Source organism: Phoca vitulina, unplaced genomic scaffold, assembly GCF_004348235.1.
Source record: "Phoca vitulina isolate PV1807 unplaced genomic scaffold, GSC_HSeal_1.0 scaffold44, whole genome shotgun sequence".
Classification (NCBI taxonomy): Eukaryota; Metazoa; Chordata; class Mammalia; order Carnivora; family Phocidae; genus Phoca; species Phoca vitulina.
The window spans coordinates 13,153,173-13,170,973 of NW_022589747.1; the positions used below are offsets into that span (position 1 = coordinate 13,153,173).

Sequence of the window (17,801 nt, forward strand, 5' to 3'; positions counted from 1 at the left end):
CAGGGATGTGGGACTCAAGGAGGGGGCTTACAGGTCTAGCTACTCTTGCTCAGCAGCATGGGGGTGGGGGAGTGTCTGAGTCAAAGGGCAGCTTGCGGTCTTGTAACTATCAGACTCTATCTTATCTCTGGCTCGCAGACATGGGGTGAGCTGTGCCTTGCAAGGTATGCAAAGCAGGCAGGCTCTAAATGGTTAAAAATCTGCTTGTTTGAGCTACTTTTTAAATAAGCGGATGTGTAAAAATTTGAGTTTTGCCCTGGGGGGGGCTTTTGAGCTGATGGGTCTCAGCCCACAGTGAAGGAATGAACAGCCTAGGGACTGATACAGGGAGGCCACCTTTGGCTCATTTAGATAAGACACGGACTGCAGGAGCCTAGAAAGGTCTGCTGATGGCCTTCCCTCTGCGCATGACCTTGTCTCAGGATCCTCTCAAAGAGTAAATGACGGCACCTCATGGTGGGTATTTTCCACCCTCGGAGGACTCCGAAGCCTGCCATTCAAGGTCCTTCAAGATCCGGCCCCTGCTGGCCCCTGTATCAGTCGCTAAGTATTGTAATGGCACAATGGGGAGATAGTCTCTTTAGAACAACTTTCCTCATGTCATGATCCCACTCAGAAGCCACCGTGCCTCCCTATTGTCCACTTTGTCCCACAGACTGGGTGGCTTCAAACAACAGAACTTCATTGTGTTACAGTTCTGGAGGCTAGAGCTCCGAAATCACGGTGTCACAGGACCCTCTCTCTGGAGGCTCTAGGAGACGAACCCTCCTCGCCTCTTCCAGCTTCTGCTGCTGGGGGCTGCCATTCTGTGAGTTCCTCGGCTTGTAGAGAAATGTCTGCCCCCAGCATCACATGCTGTCTTCTCCCTACGTGTCTCCCAGTGTCTGTGTCTCTCTCTCTTCTTACAAGGCCATGGGTCATGTTGGATTAGGGCCCACCCTCATGACCTCATCTGAACCTGATTATATCTGCAAAGATCTTATTTCCAAATGAGGTCATACTCACAGGTATGGGGATTAGGACTTCAACATCTTTTTGAGGGACATCATTCAACCCATAATAACAGGCGCCTAAGCTCCTGTTAAGTGACTGTGACGAAGGAACATCCATAGCCCTTTCTTAGGAAACAGCATGTGGGTTCCCTTTGCTTTGTCACTGTCTCTTCCTCCTTCTTGCCGCCCAGAACTTGAACTCTGATGTTGAGGCCATGGGAGACCAAGCAGCAACGCAGAGGAGCCTGGGGTCTTCATAGTGTGGAGCACCCCTCCAGCCCTGGACAGCCAACCTGGACTTCTACTTTAAAGAGAAATAAATTTCAGGGGCACCTGGGTGGCTCAATGGGTTAAGCATCTGCCTTCGGCTCAGGTCATGATCCTGGGGTCCCGGGATCGAGCTCCCTGCTCAGCCCTCTGCCCCTCACCCTGCTCTTGTGCTCTCTCTCTCTCTCAAATAAATGAAATCTTTAAAAAAACAAAAGAAAGAATTTTCAGTGCTCGCTTTGACATACTAAAAATTGGAAATGATACAGAGAAGATTAGCATGGCACCTGAGCCAGAATGACATGCAAATTCGTGAAGTGTTCCATATTTTTATGGATGGATCTAGAGGGTATCATGCTAAGTGCAATAAGCCAGTCAGAGAAAGACAAATGCCATATGACTTCACTCATATGTGGAATTTAAGAAACAAAACAAATAAGAAAAGGGGAAAGAAAAAAAACCCAGAGAGACGAACCAAGAAACAGACTCTTACCTATAGAGAACAATCTGATGGTTACCAGGGGGCAGGAGGTGGGGCGCGGGGGGAAACAGGTGAAGGGGACCAAGGAGGGCACTTGTCAGTGATGAGCACCAGGCGATGTATGGAAATGCTGGATCACTATGTTGTACACCTGAAACTAAGGTAACGCTGTATGTTAACTACACTAGAATTCAAATAAATTTTTTTTTAAAAAGAAAGAAATTTCGGGGCGCCGGGGAGTCTCAGTCGTTAAGCATCTGCCTTCGGCTCAGGTCATGGTCCCAGGGTCCTGGGATCGAGCCCCGCATCGGGCTCCCTGCTCGGCGGGAAGCCTGCTTCTCCCTCTCCTGCCCCCTCTGCTTGTGTTCCCTCTCTCGCTGTGTCTCTCTCTGTCAAATAAATAAATAAAATCTTAAAAAAAAAAAAGAAAGAAATTTCAAAGTGTATAAATTCTTTCTTGTGGAGAGTCTACCCATAGCAGCAGAGCCCAGTTCCAACTAATACACTTTGTGCCGTCTTGGACTTGGGATTTCACCATGGGGATTGGTTTCCCGTCAGAGTTACCACGGGGAAGTGAGGACAGGTCCTTTTGCTTTTAGGTTTTCAAACTTACTTGGGGATTCTGTCACCTCCTCTCCTTCTCGGGGGCACTCACCAGTGCCTCATCTCTCTCTGCTCCTCTGACTTTTTTCTCCAGGGCAGGGAAAAAATTACTCCCTTGCATTCACCCAAATCTATGATTTCTGCCATAAACTGTCTGCCCTGAGTCCCTTGGGGCTTTGACTTTTGAAACTCAAAAGCTTTATCTCTCATGTTTTTGTCTCAAAGATGTAATCTGAAAGCCAGACACCCAGAATTGACATTTTTGTGTGGCTGTTCCCCTCCTTTCTCTTGGGTTGTGAGCCCAGAATGCTACAGCTTATGCCCTCGTAGGGGAAAAGTCACAAAGGCCCAGGAATGACCAGGGGTGAAGACACGCTAGCTAATTTATCAAATATGACCCTGCCCCATGAGCATTCGCCTCTATGCAGTGTCAGAAAATGCCAGTACTGGATGTTGTCTTTAAGAATCTCCCCCAAGTGGCCCTGCGAGCCCCGACTTGTCCCCACCGCAGGTGCCAGGGATTTGGACGTCGGTGTCCCCGGGGGCCTTATTCAGCCTACCACATGTTCCGTGCATTGTCTCTCCAAAGAACTGTTCAGTGTAACTGCTATTATTCATTCTGCAATGCAACGAGCAATGGCAGCCCCTCAGGTAGCTCTCAATGGCTGAAACACCCCCAGGGCAGCAACAACAACAACAAGAACACTCAGCACTGGCTCAAAACGCTATACTTCCTTGGGGGAGGAGCAAGATGGTGGAGGAGTAGGAGACCTGGATTTCGTCTGGTCCCAGGAATTCAGCTGGATAGGGATCAAACCATTCTGAACACCTACAAACTCAACAGGAGATCGAAGAAAAGAATAGCAACAACTCTCTGAACAGAAAAGCGACCACTTTCTGGAAGGTCTTTTCTGATTTGTTTAGAGTATATTTTCTGGGGACGTTGTTACCCTGCTAGCATTTTGTTCTCTCATTAATCTATTCTCCTCTGCACAAAATGACAAGACGGAAAAAATCACCTCAACAAAAAGAACAAGAGGTAGTACCGACTGCCAGGGACCTACTCAATACGGACATTAGTACGATGTCAGATCTAGAGTTCAGAATCATCACTTTAAAGATACTAGCTGGGCTTGAAAAAAGCATGGAAGTTATTAGAGAAACCCTTTCTGGAGAAGTAAAAGAACTAAAATCTAACCAAGTAGAAATCAAAAAGGCTATTAATGAGGTGCAATCAAATATGGGGGCGCTAACTGCTAGGATAAATGAGGCAGAAGAGAGAATCAGTGAGATAGAAGACCAAATGATGGAAAATAAAGAAGCCGAGAAAAAGAGAGATAAACAACTACTGGATCACGAGGGCAGAATTCGAGAGATAAACGATACCATGAGACGAAACAACATTAGAATAATTGGGATCCCAGAAGAAGAAGAAAGAGAGAGAGGGGCAGAAGGTATAATGGAGCAAATTATAGCAGAGAACTTCCCTAATTTGGGGAAGGAAACAGGCATCAAAATCCAGGAGGCACAGAGAACCCCTCTCAAAATCAATAAAAATAGGTCAACACCCCGACATCTAATAGTAAAACTTACGAGTCTCAGAGACAAAGAGAAAATCCTGAAAGCAGCTCAGGAGAAGAGATATGTAACCTACAATGGTAGAAACATTAGATTAGCAACAGACCTATCCACAGAGACCTGGCAGGCCAGAAAGGACTGGCAGGACATATTCAGAGCACTAAATGAGAAAAATATGCAGCCAAGAATACTATATCCAGCTAGGCTGTCATTGAAAATTGAAGGAGAGATAAAAAGCTTCCAGGACAAACAAAAACTAAAGGAATTTGCAAACACGAAACCAGCCCTACAAGAAATCTTGAAAGGGGTCCTCTAAGGAAAGAGAGAGCCTAAAAGCAACATAGACCAGAAAGGAACACAGACAATATACAGTAACAGTCACCTTACAGGCAATACAATGGCCCTAAATTCATCTCTTTCAATAGTTACCCTGAATGTAAATGGGCTAAATGCCCCAATCAAAAGACACAGGCTATCAGATTGGATTTAAAAACAAGACCCAGGGCGCCTGGGTGGCTCAGTTGGTTGGGCGACTGCCTTCGGCTCAGGTCATGATCCTGGAGTCCCGGGATCGAGTCCCGCATCGGGCTCCCTGCTCAGCAGGGAGTCTGCTTCTCCCTCTGACCCTCCTCCCTCTCATGCTCTCTGTCTCTCATTCTCTCTCAAATAAATAAATAAATAAATCTTTAAAAAAAAAAAAAAACAAGACCCATCGATATGCTGTCTGCAAGAGACTCATTTTAGACCCAAAGACACCCCCAGATTGAAAGTGAGGGGGTGGAAAACCATTTACCATGCTAATGGACACCAAAAGAAAGCTGGGGTGGCAATCCTTATATCAGACAAATTAGATTTTAAACCAAAGACTGTAATAAGAGATGAGGAAGGACACTATATCCTACTTAAAGGGTCTATCCAACAAGAAGATCTAACAATTGTAAATATCTATGCCCCTAACATGGGAGCAGCCAATTATATAAGCCAATTAATAACAAAAGCAAAGAAACACATCGACAACAATACAATAATAGTGGGGGACTTTAACACCCCCCTCACTGAAATGGACAGATCATCTAAGCAAAAGATCAACAAGGAAATAAAGACTTTAAATGACACACTGGACCAAATGGACTTCACAGACATATTCAGAACATTCCATCCCAAAGCAATGGAATACACATTCTTCTCTAGTGCCCATGGAACATTCTCCAGAATCGATCACATCCTAGGTCATAAATCAGGTCTCAACCAGTACCAAAAGATTGGGATCATTCCCTGCCTATTTTCAGACCATAATGCTTTGAAACTAGAACTCAATCACAAGAGGAAAGTCAGAAAGAACTCAAATACATGGAGGCTAAAGAGCATCCTGCTGAAGAATGAACGGGTCAACCAGGAAATTAAAGAAGAATTTAAAAAATTCATGGAAACCAATGAAAATGAAAACACAACTATTCAAAATCTTTGGGATGCAGCAAAGGCAGTCCTAAGAGGAAAGTATATAGCAATACAAGCCTTTCTCAAGAAACAAGAAAGGTCTCAAGTACACAACCTAACCCTACACCTAAAGGAGCTGGAGAAAGAACAGCAAATAAAGCCTAAACCCAGCAGGAGAAGAGAAATAATAAAGATCAGAGCAGAAATCAATGAAATAGAAACTAAAAGAACAGTAGAACAGATCAACGAAACAAGGAGCTGGTTCTTTGAAAGAATTAACAAAATTGATAAACCCCTGGCCAGACTTATCAAAAAGAAAAGAGAAATGACCCAAATCAACAAAATCATGAATGAAAGAGGAGAGATCACAACCAACACCAAAGAAATACAAACAATTATAAGAACATATTATGAGCAACTCTATGCCAGCAAATTAGATAACCTGGAAGAAATGGATGCATTCCTAGAGATGTATCAACTACCAAAACTGAACCAGGAAGAAATAGAAAACCTGAACAGACCTATAACCACTAAGGAAATTGAAGCAGTCATCAAAAATCTCCCAAAACACAAAAGCCCAGGGCCAGATGGCTTCCCAGGGGAATTCTTCCAAACATTTAAAGAAGAATTAATACCTATTCTTCTGAAACTGTTCCAAAAAATAGAAATGGAAGGAAAACTTCCAAACTCGTTTTATGAGGCCACCATTACCTTGATCCCAAAACCAGACAAAGACCCCATCAAAAAGGAGAATTACAGACCAATATCCTTGATGAACATGGATGCAAAAATTCTCACCAAAATACTAGCCAATAGGATCCAACAGTACATTAAAAGGATTATTCACCACGACCAAGTGGGATTTATCCCTGGGCTGCAAGGTTGGTTCAACATCCACAAATCAATCAACGTGATACAATACATTAACAAAAGAAAGAACAAGAATCATATGATCCTCTCAATAGATGCAGAAAAAGCATTTGACAAAGTACAGCATCCTTTCTTGATCAAAACTCTTCAGAGTATAGGTTTAGAGGGTACATACCTCAATATCATAAAAGCCATCTATGAAAAACCTACAGCGAATATCATTCTCAATGGGGAAAAACTGAGAGCTTTCCCCCTAAGGTCAGGAACGCGGCAGGGATGTCCACTATCACCACTGCTTTTCAACATAGTATTGGAAGTCCTAGCCACAGCAAGCAGACAACAAAAAGAAATAAAAGGCATCCAAATCGGCAAAGAAGAAGTCAAACTCTCACTCTTTGCAGATGATATGATACTTTATGTGGAAAATCCCAAAGACTCCACCCCAAAACTGCTAGAACTCATACAGGAATTCAGTCAAGTGGCAGGATATAAAATCAATGCACAGAAGTCAGTGGCATTCCTATACACCAACAACAAGACAGAAGAAAGAGAAATTAAGGAGTCGATCCCATTTACAATTGCACCCAAAACCATAAGATACCTAGGAATAAATCTAACCAAAGAGGCAAAGGATCTGTACTCAGAAAACTATCAAATACTCATGAAAGAAATTGAGGAAGACACAAAGAAATGGAAAAACGTTCCATGCTCATGGATTGGAAGAACAAATATTGTGAAGATGTCAATGCTACCTAGAGCAATCTACACATTCAATGCAATCCCCATCAAAATACCATCCACTTTTTTCAAAGAAATGGAACAAATAATCCTAAAATTTGTATGGAACCAGAAAAGACCCCGCATAGCCAGAGGAACGTTGAAAAAGAAAAGCAAAGCTGGTGGCATCAGAATTCCGGACTTCCAGCTCTATTACAAAGCTGTCATCATCAAGACAGTATGGTACTGGCACAAAAACAGGCACATAGATCAATGGAACAGAATAGAGAGCCCAGAAATGGACCCTCAACTCTATGGTCAACTAATCTTTGACAAAGCAGGAAAGAATGTCCAATGGAAAAAAGACAGTCTCTTCAACAAATGGTGTTGGGAAAATTGGACAGCCACATGCAGAAGAATGAAACTGGACCATTTCCTTACACCACACACAAAAATAGACTCCAAATGGTTGAAAGACCTCAATGTGAGACAGGAGTCCATCAAAATCCTAAAGGAGAACACAGGCAGCAACCTCTTCGACCTCAGCCGCAGCAACTTCTTCCTAGAAACATCACCAAAGGCAAGGGAAGCAAGGGCAAAAATGAACTATTGGGACTTCATCAAGATAAAAAGCTTTTGCAAAGCAAAGGAAACAGTCAAGAAAACCAAAAGACAACTGACAGAATGGGAGAAGATACTTGCAAATGACATATCAGATAAAGGGCTAGTATCCAAAATCTATAAAGAACTCATCAAACTCAACACCCAAAGAACAAATGATCCAATCAAGAAATGGGCAGAAGACATGAACAGACATTTTTCCAAAGAAGACATCCAAATGGCCAACAGACACATGAAAAAGTGCTCAATATCGCTCGGCATCAGGGAAATCCAAATCAAAACCTCAATGAGATACCACCTCACACCAGTCAGAATGGCTAAAATTAACAAGTCAGGCAATGACAGATGTTGGCGGGGATGCGGAGAAAGGGGAACCCTCCTACACTGTTGGTGGGAATGCAAGCTGGTGCAGCCACTCTGGAAAACAGTATGGAGGTTCCTCAAAAAGTTGAAAATAGAGCTACCATATGATCCTGCAATTGCACTCCTGGGTATTTACCCCAAAGATACAAAAGTAGGGATCTGAAAGGGTACGTGCACCCCAATGTTTATAGCAGCAATGTCCACAATAGCCAAACTGTGGAAAGAGCCAAGATGTCCATCGACAGATGAATGGATAAAGAAGAGGTGGTATATATATACAATGGAATATTATGCAGCCATCAAAAGGAATGAGATCTTGCCATTTGCAACGACGTGGATGGAACTGGAGGGTATTATGCTGAGCGAAATAAGTCAAACAGAGAAAGACATGTATCATATGACCTCGCTGATATGAGGAATTCTTAATCTCAGGAAACAAACTGAGGGTTGCTGGAGTGGGGGGTGGGTGGGAGGAATGGGGTGACTGGGTGATGGACACTGGGGAGGGTATGTGCTCTGGTAAGTGCTGTGAATTGTGCAAGACTGTTGAATCTCAGATCTGTACCTCTGAAACAAATAATGCAATATATGTTAAGAAAGAAAAAAAAAAAAAGAAGAAGAATGTAGCAGGAGGGGAAGAATGAAGGGGGGAAATCGGAGGGGTAGACAAACCATGAGAGACTATGGACTCTGAAAAACAAACTGAGGGTTCTAGAGGGGAGGGGGGTGGGAGGATGGGTTAGCCTGGTGATGGGTATTGAGGAGGGCACGTTCTGCATGGAGCACTGGGTGTTATGCACAAACAATGAATCATGGAACAGTGTATCTAAAACTAATGATGTAATGTATGGGGATTAACATAACAATAAAAAATTAAAAAAAAAAAAAGAATCTCCCCCAAGGACGCCTGGATGGCTCAGTCGGTTAAGCGGCTGCCTTTGGCTCAGGTCATGATCCCAGGGTCCTGGGATCAAGTCCCACCAGTATTGGGCTCCCTGCTCAGGGTGGAGTCTGCTCTTCGCTCTCCCTCTGCTTTCCCCCCCTGCCGCCCCGCCTGTGCTCTCTCTCACTCTCAAATGAATAAATAAAAAACCTTAAAAAAAAAAAAAAAGAATCTCCCCCAAAGAAGAATTCTGGGTTCAAATAAGTTTGAGAAACAGAGCTTTTACTACACAAATATGCACTGCGATGTAGACAGAGTGCAGCCTATCCTAAAGGTATCTTCCTTTCTAGAACCATATATAGCACACCAAAAGCACAGGAGAGTTCGATCATCTAAGACACATCTCTATTAGGAGTATATGTGTGCGTTGTCCGGAGAAAACATAAGCTGGTGGCCTCTGGGGATCCAAGGTGGGAAGTTGACTTCCTTTTCACTGTACAACTTTTGCTCTTTGGGGTTTGTGCTTTCTATGCGTACGTGTTACCTAACGATCTGGAACGGGCGCTAACCCAGGAATGGAGCGGGTGAGCCCTGGCACGGCCAAGGCCATCTGCCCAGGAAAACCCGGCGGGGGGAGGGGGGAGCTGGACAAATCGAAAGCATAGCTCCTGGCTGGGTTTGCCAACGCTGTTGCCGACCAAACTCAGATAGACCTGTCTCAAGACAAGCCAATAAGTCAAGAGACAAGGTTTTTGGAAAAGAGAAAGGGAGAGATTTATTTCGGGTGCTGGTAGCCAGGGCAGGTGCAACAAAGCAGGCAGAGAGCCAGTGATCCCTGGTGAGGGTGGTAGGGTTGTGTTCAGCATGTGATCATGGGCAGGGAAGGGGACCTGTCGGGGGGGGGGGGTGGTCTTCTAGGTATTCCATTGCTATGGGGGCTTTCCTGACCTGGCAATTGGAATGTTCCCGTCATTGCAAAACATCTTCAACGCCTCAAGAAAGTGCAATGAGAAATAAGAACCATGGGTTTCAGTGAGAGCAGGAGTTAAGCCGTCTTGTCTCTTTCTGATTTTAATGGTTGGGGTCTATAGTTGAGCAAGAGGGCTTGCCGACACATGTACTAAAATAGAGACAACAAATTGATGGACGCTTAGATAAGCCCCAAACTGGCAATCACATTTAACTGAATCCTGCTGGGGATTGAGCTCTGTCCTCTACTGAGGGTCATCATAAGAAACGTCCCTCAGAAGCTCACCAGGAGGGCGATGGAAGAATGATATTGAGGATGCTGTGAAATCGGAAAGCAAGAAAAACAAGAACAAAATCTGATTTAACTGCTCTGGTGTGGAACTATGGCAGATGTTTCAGAAGCTCTAATGTGTAGCCAGAGTTGAGACCCACTGGGACTGAGAGGGAACTTTAACAGGTCTTCATCCAGAAGGCGTTTCTCCTGTTTTGGGCAAGGCACTGGGGGGAAATTCAAAAGTAAGACTTGGTCTCTATCTTCAAATGGCTCCTGGAGCTGGAAGTTGCTCCGTTTCTTATCAGAGTTGTTTCTGGAAAGAGCCTCTCCCCCACTCCCTGTCTACCCCCAGCTTCATTACGTAAGAGCTGGGGCTGGGGCTGGGTTTGCTCAGGGAGAGCTGAACTGAGCTATTGTGTCAGCCTCAGAAGATAAAGAGCTTTGGGTCACCTGGAGCCCCCGAGGGCTTCCAGGCACTTCTGGGAGAATTCCACATTCCAGATCACACACGCAGGCCTGGGAAACCCACGGAGGGTCCCTTGGCTTGTAGAGCTGCAGATCCAAGTTTTGCTCTAGAAAAGCCTTTCCAATTGCCGGCCATTGGACGAACTAACTATATATTTTTTGCCATCCTGATACAAGGAGTCACACAACCTTTTACAAACTCATCATTTCTCAGGAGCGAGAGAATTCCAGTTTTGGAAAATTCTATTTTATCTTAAAATTTTTATCTTGGAATAATTATAGGCTCGCAGGACACGGCATAATTAGCCAGAGAGTCCTGTGTACCCTTCCCCTCACTCCCGGAAATTGACATTGGCACAAGACTGTTCTAGACTTACAGGCCTTATTCACGCTTCATCACTTTTTTTTTTTTTTTTTAAGATTTTATTTATTTGTTTGTCAGAGAGCGAGCACAAGCAGGGGGAGGGACAGAGTGAAAGGGAGAGGCAGGCTCCCCGCTGAGCAGGGAGCCTGATGCGGGGCTCCATCCCAGGACCTGGGATCATGACCTAAGCTGAAGGCAGATGCTTCACCAACTGAGCCACCCAGGTGCCCCACTTTTCATCACTTTTTAAATAAAAAAACCCTTGCATTCATTTGTGTTTGCTACTTCTATAGATCTGTATAGAAATTCTTGTATTTAAGATACAGATCTGTTTCATCACTGAAACAACTTCCTGCTGCCTCTTTGTGTTCACACCCACCCGTTTCTAGATGGGGAATGTTCTATAAATGGACTCGTACAGCATGCAGTCTTCATCTGAAAGGTAACAGCTTGAGGGATATATAATTCACATACCATTCATTTAAAGTGCACAGTTCAGTGGCAAGATCTTAATGTAGTAAAAGACTTCTGCAACCATCAGCATAGTCAATCAGAACCTTTCCGTCACCCCAAAAAGAAACTTTCCACCAGTCAGCACTCACTCCCGATTTCTCCCCAACCCTCAGCCCCAGGCAACCACCGATCGGCTTTCAGTCTGTAGAGATTCGCCTGTTCTGGACATTTCATACAAATGGAATCATCTAATATTTATAATCATATCTATTTAGCCATTTGTATTCTGGCTTCTTTCACTGAGGATGATGTCAAGGTTCATCCCGGCTGCAGCAGGAATCAGGACTTTATTCATTTTATAGTCCATGGAATGGATGTAGCACCTTTGTTTCTCCATTTCCCCATTGTTTCCACTTTGGGCTATGATGAATTGATAGAATTGCTTGGTTACCTTATAGATCGAATTCATTGGCTAGTATGAATTGATCGATTGTTTCTACTTGTGGCTGTTTTGAATAATGTTACTATGAACATTTACATAGAAGTTTTTGTGTGGATCTAGGTTTTTATTTTTTTTTAGGTATGTACCTAGGAATGGAGTTGCCAGATTCTATGGTAACTCTGTGTTTAACCTTTCCAGGAACTGCCAATGAAGCATAGTTGGAAGAAAGGCAGGCCTGGAAAAGAGACCCCTGCCCTAAGAGGAAACCAACCTTAAAAGGATTTTACACCACACTGGAAGGAGCCCCCCACCCTTTCCCATGTGATAGATGACAACAACCTGATTGGATGTGCATGGACAGTTAATCAGATTAGAACAGCCCTCCCACAAGCCCATAAATACCCCCTAGACTTAGAAAATCCAGAGGCAACCCTCTTGGGTCCCCCCCCTCTTTGGGAGCTTTGTACTATCACTCAATAAACTTATTCTTTTGCTCAATAAACTTTGATTTGCTGTCCACCACTCTTTTGTCTATCTTTTCATTCTTCGAAGCTGCGTGACCAAGAACCCCAGGCACTACAGGAAAAGAAATCCTGTAACACTGCCAAACTGTTTTCCCAAGCAGCTGTACTAGATGAGGGTTCTGATTTCTCCACATCCTCACCAGCCCTTGTGATTGTCTTTTTGATTCCAGCCATCCTGGTGGGTGAGGAGTAGGATCTCATTGTGGTTTTTGTGGGTGTTTTTTTTTAAAGATTTTATTTTTATTTATTTATTTTTAAAAAGATCTAATTAATTTATTTGAGAGAAAGAGCGAGAGAGCACAAGCAAGGAGGAGAGGGAGAAGCAGGCTCCCCACTGAGCAGGGAGCCCAATGTGGGACTCGATCCCAGGACCCTGGGACCATGACCTGAGCTGAAGGCAGGTGCTTAACCAACTGGGCCACCCAGGTGCCCCTAAAGACTTTATTTTTAAGTAATCTCTACACCCACCATGGGACTTGATCTCACAACCCTGAGATCAAGAGTCACACGCTCCACCAACTGAGCCAGTGAGGCGCCCCTCACTGTGGTTTTGACTTGCATTTCTCTAATGACTAGAGACATCGAGCATCTTTTCATGTGCTTATGGTCTTTTGCATATCTTCTTTGGAAAAAATGTCTACTTGAATCCTTTGTCCATTTCTAAATTGGGTTATTTGTCTTTTTATTGTTGTAGGAGTTTTCTCATATAGTGTAGATACAAGTCCCTTAGATTTATGATTTGCAAATATTTTCTTCCATTCTTTGTGCTTTCTTGGTGGTATTCTTTGAAGCACAGACAATTTTAATTTTGATGAAGTCCAATTTATCTATATATTTTTCTTCTGTTGTTTTTTGTCTTTTTTTAAAAAAAGATTTTATTTATTTTTTGAATGAAAGAGAGCATGAGCGAGAGTGAGCATAAGTAGTGGGGAGGGGTAGAGGGAGAGGGAGAAGCAGGCTCCCCGATGAGCAGGCAGCCTGATGCCAGGCTCGATCCCAGGACCCTGAGATCATGACCTGAGCCAAAGGCAGATGCTTAACTGACTGAGCCACCCAGGTGCCCCTCCTTAGGATTTTCTATATACAAAATCATGTCGTCTGCAAATAGAGAGGGTTTTTTCCCATGCATTTTTATTTTTTATTTTTATTTATTTATTTTTTAAGTTGTATTTATTTATTTGAGAGAGAGAGAGAGCATGCATGCAAGTGGGGGTGGGGTGGGAGGAGGGGCAGAGGGAGAGGGAGGGAAAGAATCTCACGGAGACTACACTGACCACGGAGCCCGACTCGGGGCTTGATTTCCTAACCCTGAGATCACGACCTGAGCCAAAATCAAGAGTCAGAGGCTTAACCAACTGTGCCACCCAGGTGCCCCTCCATGTTTTTTAAAATAGACTTCATTTTTTAGAGCAGTTTTAGTTTCACACCAAAATCAAGAGACATACAGTCCCTGCCCCTACACATGCATAGCTCCCTTCATTATCAACATTCTCCACAAGAGTGCGGGGTACATTTATTACAATTGGTGAAGCTACACAGACACATCATTATCACCCAGAATCCATAGTTTACATTAGGGTTCACTCTTGGTGTTGTACATTCCATGGGTTTGAACAAATGTATAATGACATGTATCCATCATTATGGTATCACACAGAATATTTTCACTGCCTTAAAAATCCTCTGTGCTCTGCCTGTTTATTCATCTCTCCTCTCTAAACCCTGGCAACCCACTCATCTTTTAACTATTTCCATAATTTTTCCTTCTCTGGAGTGTCATTTAGTTGGAATTATACAATATGTAGTCTTTTCAGGCTGGCTTCTTTCACTTAGTGATATGCACTTAATTCTTTAGAATTGAACAATATTGCATGATTGGATGTACCACAATCTATTCATCCATTCCCCTACCAAAGGTCATCATGGTTGCTTCCAATTTTCGGCAATTAAAAATAAAGCTGCTTATAAACATCCAAGTGCAGGTTTTTGTGTAGATGAAAATTTCCAACTTCTTTGGGTAAATACCAAGGAACCTGATTGTTGGGTTGTGTGGCAAGAGCATATTTAGTTTTCTAGGAGCCACCACACTGTCTTGCAAAGTAGCTGTTCCATTTTGCATTCCCACCAGCAGCAAAGGAGGGTTCTTCTTCTCCACATCCTCACCAGTATTTCGTGTTGTCAGTGTTTTAGATCTTGGCCATTCTAATAGGTGGGTGGTGGGATCTGGTTGTTTTAATTTGCATTTCCTTGATGACTTATGATGTGCAGCATCTTTTCATATGCTTATTTGCCAGCCCTATGTCTTCTTTGATGAAGTATCTGTTAAGGTCTTTGGCCCATTTTTAAATTGAGTTGTTTTCTTATTGTTGAATTTTAAGCGTTCTTTGTGTGTTTTTGGATAACAGTCTTTTAACAGATGTGTCTTTTGCAAATATTTCCTCCCAGTCTGTGACTTGCCTTTTCATTGTCTTGACACTGTCTTTAATTTGCATTTTTTCTAATGGCTAATGATGCTGAACACCTTTTCATGTGTTTATTTGCCAGCTAGTGCAATACCTGTTTATGCCTTTTGTCTGTTTCCTAATTGGAGTTTGTTTGTTACTGTTGAGTTTTTTATATATTCTTTAATATATATATTAAGAGTTCATTACATATTCTTGATACAAGGCCTTTGTTGGATATATGTAATCATATACTTAAAAACATTAGTTTCAGGGCGCCTGGGTGGCTCAGTTGGTTAAGCGACTGCCTTCGGCTCAGGTCATGATCCCGGAGTCCCGGGATCGAGTCCCACATCAGGCTCCCTGCTCGGCGGGGAGTCTGCTTCTCCCTCTAACCCACCCCCTCTCTCACTCTCTCTCTCACTCTCTCTCTCTCTCAAATAAATAAATAAAATCTTAAAAAAAAAAAACATTAGTTTCAACCATGTAAGTAGTACATGAATGCATCCTTTTTTTTTTTTTTTGAAGTAGGCTCCGTGCTCAACACAGGGTTTGAACTCACGACCCTGAAATCAAGACCTGAACTGAGATCGAGAGTCAGATATTCGGGACGTCTGGGTGGTTCAGTCGGTTAAGCATCTGCCTTTGGCTCAGGTCATGATCCCAGGGTCCTGGGGTCGAGTCCCGCATCTGGCTCCTTGCTCAGCAGGGAGTCTGCTTCTCTCTCTGCCTGCCACTCCCTGTGCTTATGCTCTATCTCTCTGACAAATAAATGAAATATTAAAGAAAAAAAGTCTAAAAAAAAAAAAAAAGGAGATGCTCAACTGACTGAGCCACCCAGGCACCCCACATGAATGCGTTCTTTATTTAAAAATAGTAAAATAGGGGTGCCTGGGTGGCTCAGTCGTTAAGCGTCTGCCTTCGGCTCAGGTCATGATCCCAGGGTCCTGGAATCGAGCCCCTCATTGGGCTCCCTGCTCAGCGGGAAGCCTGCTTCTCTCTCTCCCACTTACCCTGCTTGTGTTCTCTCTCTGGCTGTCTCTCTCTGTCAAATAAATAAATAAAATTTTTTAAAAAATAAAAATTAAAAATAAAAATAATAAAATAAATTCGATAAAGTTTAAACCCCCAAATCCTTTCCTTTTCCACCACCTTCCCAGGGATGACCATCATTATGTATTTGAGGCATATCACCTAGATTTTTTTTTTTAAAGATTTTATTTATTTATTTGAGAGAGAGAATGAGATAGAGAGAGCATGAGAGGCGGGAGGGTCAGAGGGAGAAGCAGACTCCCTGCTGAGGAGGGAGCCCGATGCGGGACTTGATCCTGGAACTCCAGGATCATGACCTGAGCCGAAGGCAGTCGCTTAACCAACTGAACCACCCAGGCGCCCTCACCTAGATTTAAAAAAAAAAATACTTTTCTCAAGATACACAAACTCACAGAATGTATATGGTGCTGTTTTTTATATGGGTTTTACAAAAACGTTATACTGTTTGTATCACAGTGCAAGATGCATTTTTGAATTGGGGATATTTTAGAGAGCTTCTTAATGCCGATAGATATCTCTGGTCTGTTCCTTCACACTGTTGTAAAAGCCTTGCCTTGTGTGATTAGGTTATGTTTAGCCACACCTCTGGTCCTAGACATCCAGGTGTTTCCCAGTGCTTCTCCAGCGAACAGTGCAGCCAGGAACTGCCCCGAACAGGGCTCTGGGCACACATGGGAGTGTTTCTTTAGCAAGGTACAGAGAAAGGGAATGTTGTGAACATTAAGGTGTGTGCTTTATGTATTTACTTATTTATTTATTTAAGATTTTATTTATTTTAGAGAGGGAGGGAGGGAGAGAGAGAGACTGAGAGATGGGGCTGAGGGAGAAAGAGAGAATCACAAGCCGACTCTGCGCTGTGTGCGAAGTCCGACACAGGGCTCGGTCCCACGACCCTGAAATCATGACCTGAGCCGAAATCAAGAGTCAGACGCTCCACGGACTGAGCCACGCAGGCGCCCCATGCTTTTTCTATTTTACTAGATCCTTCCAAATCACCCTCCGAGATGTGCGCGTTTCCCCACGCCTTGGCCGACAACCACGTGACTTCTGAATGTAAGACCCACTGTTCCCTATGTCGATTGCCTACCAGCTGAGGGCGGTGAAGAGGAGTGGGATTCAGACACGTGGCCGGTGAGGGTTAGGGGGTCTCACACTGACGGTGCCTTCTGTGCCACGGGCCCTGCGGCCACATGCTTCCAGCTCATCTCTGTTAGGAACTGTCATCGGCCGGAGGGGACAGAGGAGCCATGAGACTAAGTCCAGTGTGGATTCTGGATTAGAACGTGACACGGGAAGAGTGGGAACACTGGTGAGATCCCACGAAGTCTGTAGCTTAACTCTTGTGTACCAGTGTGAATTTATTCCTTGTGACAAGTGTGACCGGGTAATGCTGGGAGAGGGACATACAGGAACTCTGTCCAATCTTGGCAACTGGCCTGTAAATCTAAAATTACTGTAACATAAAATTTGTAAAAGAAAAGACTTGAGGGACGCCTGGGTGGCTCAGTCGCTTAAGCGTCTGCTTTCAGCTTGGGTCATGATCCCAGGATCCTGGGATCGAGGCCCGCATCGGGCTCCCTGCTCGGTGGAGAGTCTGCTTCTCCCTCTCCCTCTGCTGCTCCCCCTGCTTGTGCTCTCTCTCTCTTTCTCTCTGATAAATAAATAAAATATTAAAAAAAAAAAAGACTTGAACATGCAATAAAATACTACGTGTGGACTGTATTTGGATCCCAATAGAAACAAACGAAGAGACTGTTGGGGGGTGGGGGAGAAAACAGCAAAAATTTGAATATAGACTGGTATTAGGTAATACTAAGGAATTATTATTAATTTTGTTAGGTGTGATGAACAAAAATCATCTTTACCTATTGAAGGCGCATGCTGAAGTATTCATAGGTGAAATGACATAATAGCTGGAATTTGTTTTAAAATATTCAGAAATTGGGCACCTGGGTGGCTCAGTCGGTTAAGCGTCTGCCTTCGGCTCTGGTCTGATCCTGGAGT

The 17,801-nt window shown here is 43.7% G+C and overlaps 1 non-coding gene across 1 annotated transcript; it reads left to right on the forward strand.

Moving 5' to 3' along the window:
- The first annotated feature begins 1,485 nt into the window (after positions 1-1,485).
- Positions 1,486-1,591, forward strand: LOC116648575. The gene has a single exon (XR_004302545.1). It is a non-coding gene; the product is annotated as a U6 spliceosomal RNA (small nuclear RNA).
- The last annotated feature ends 16,210 nt before the right edge of the window (positions 1,592-17,801 follow it).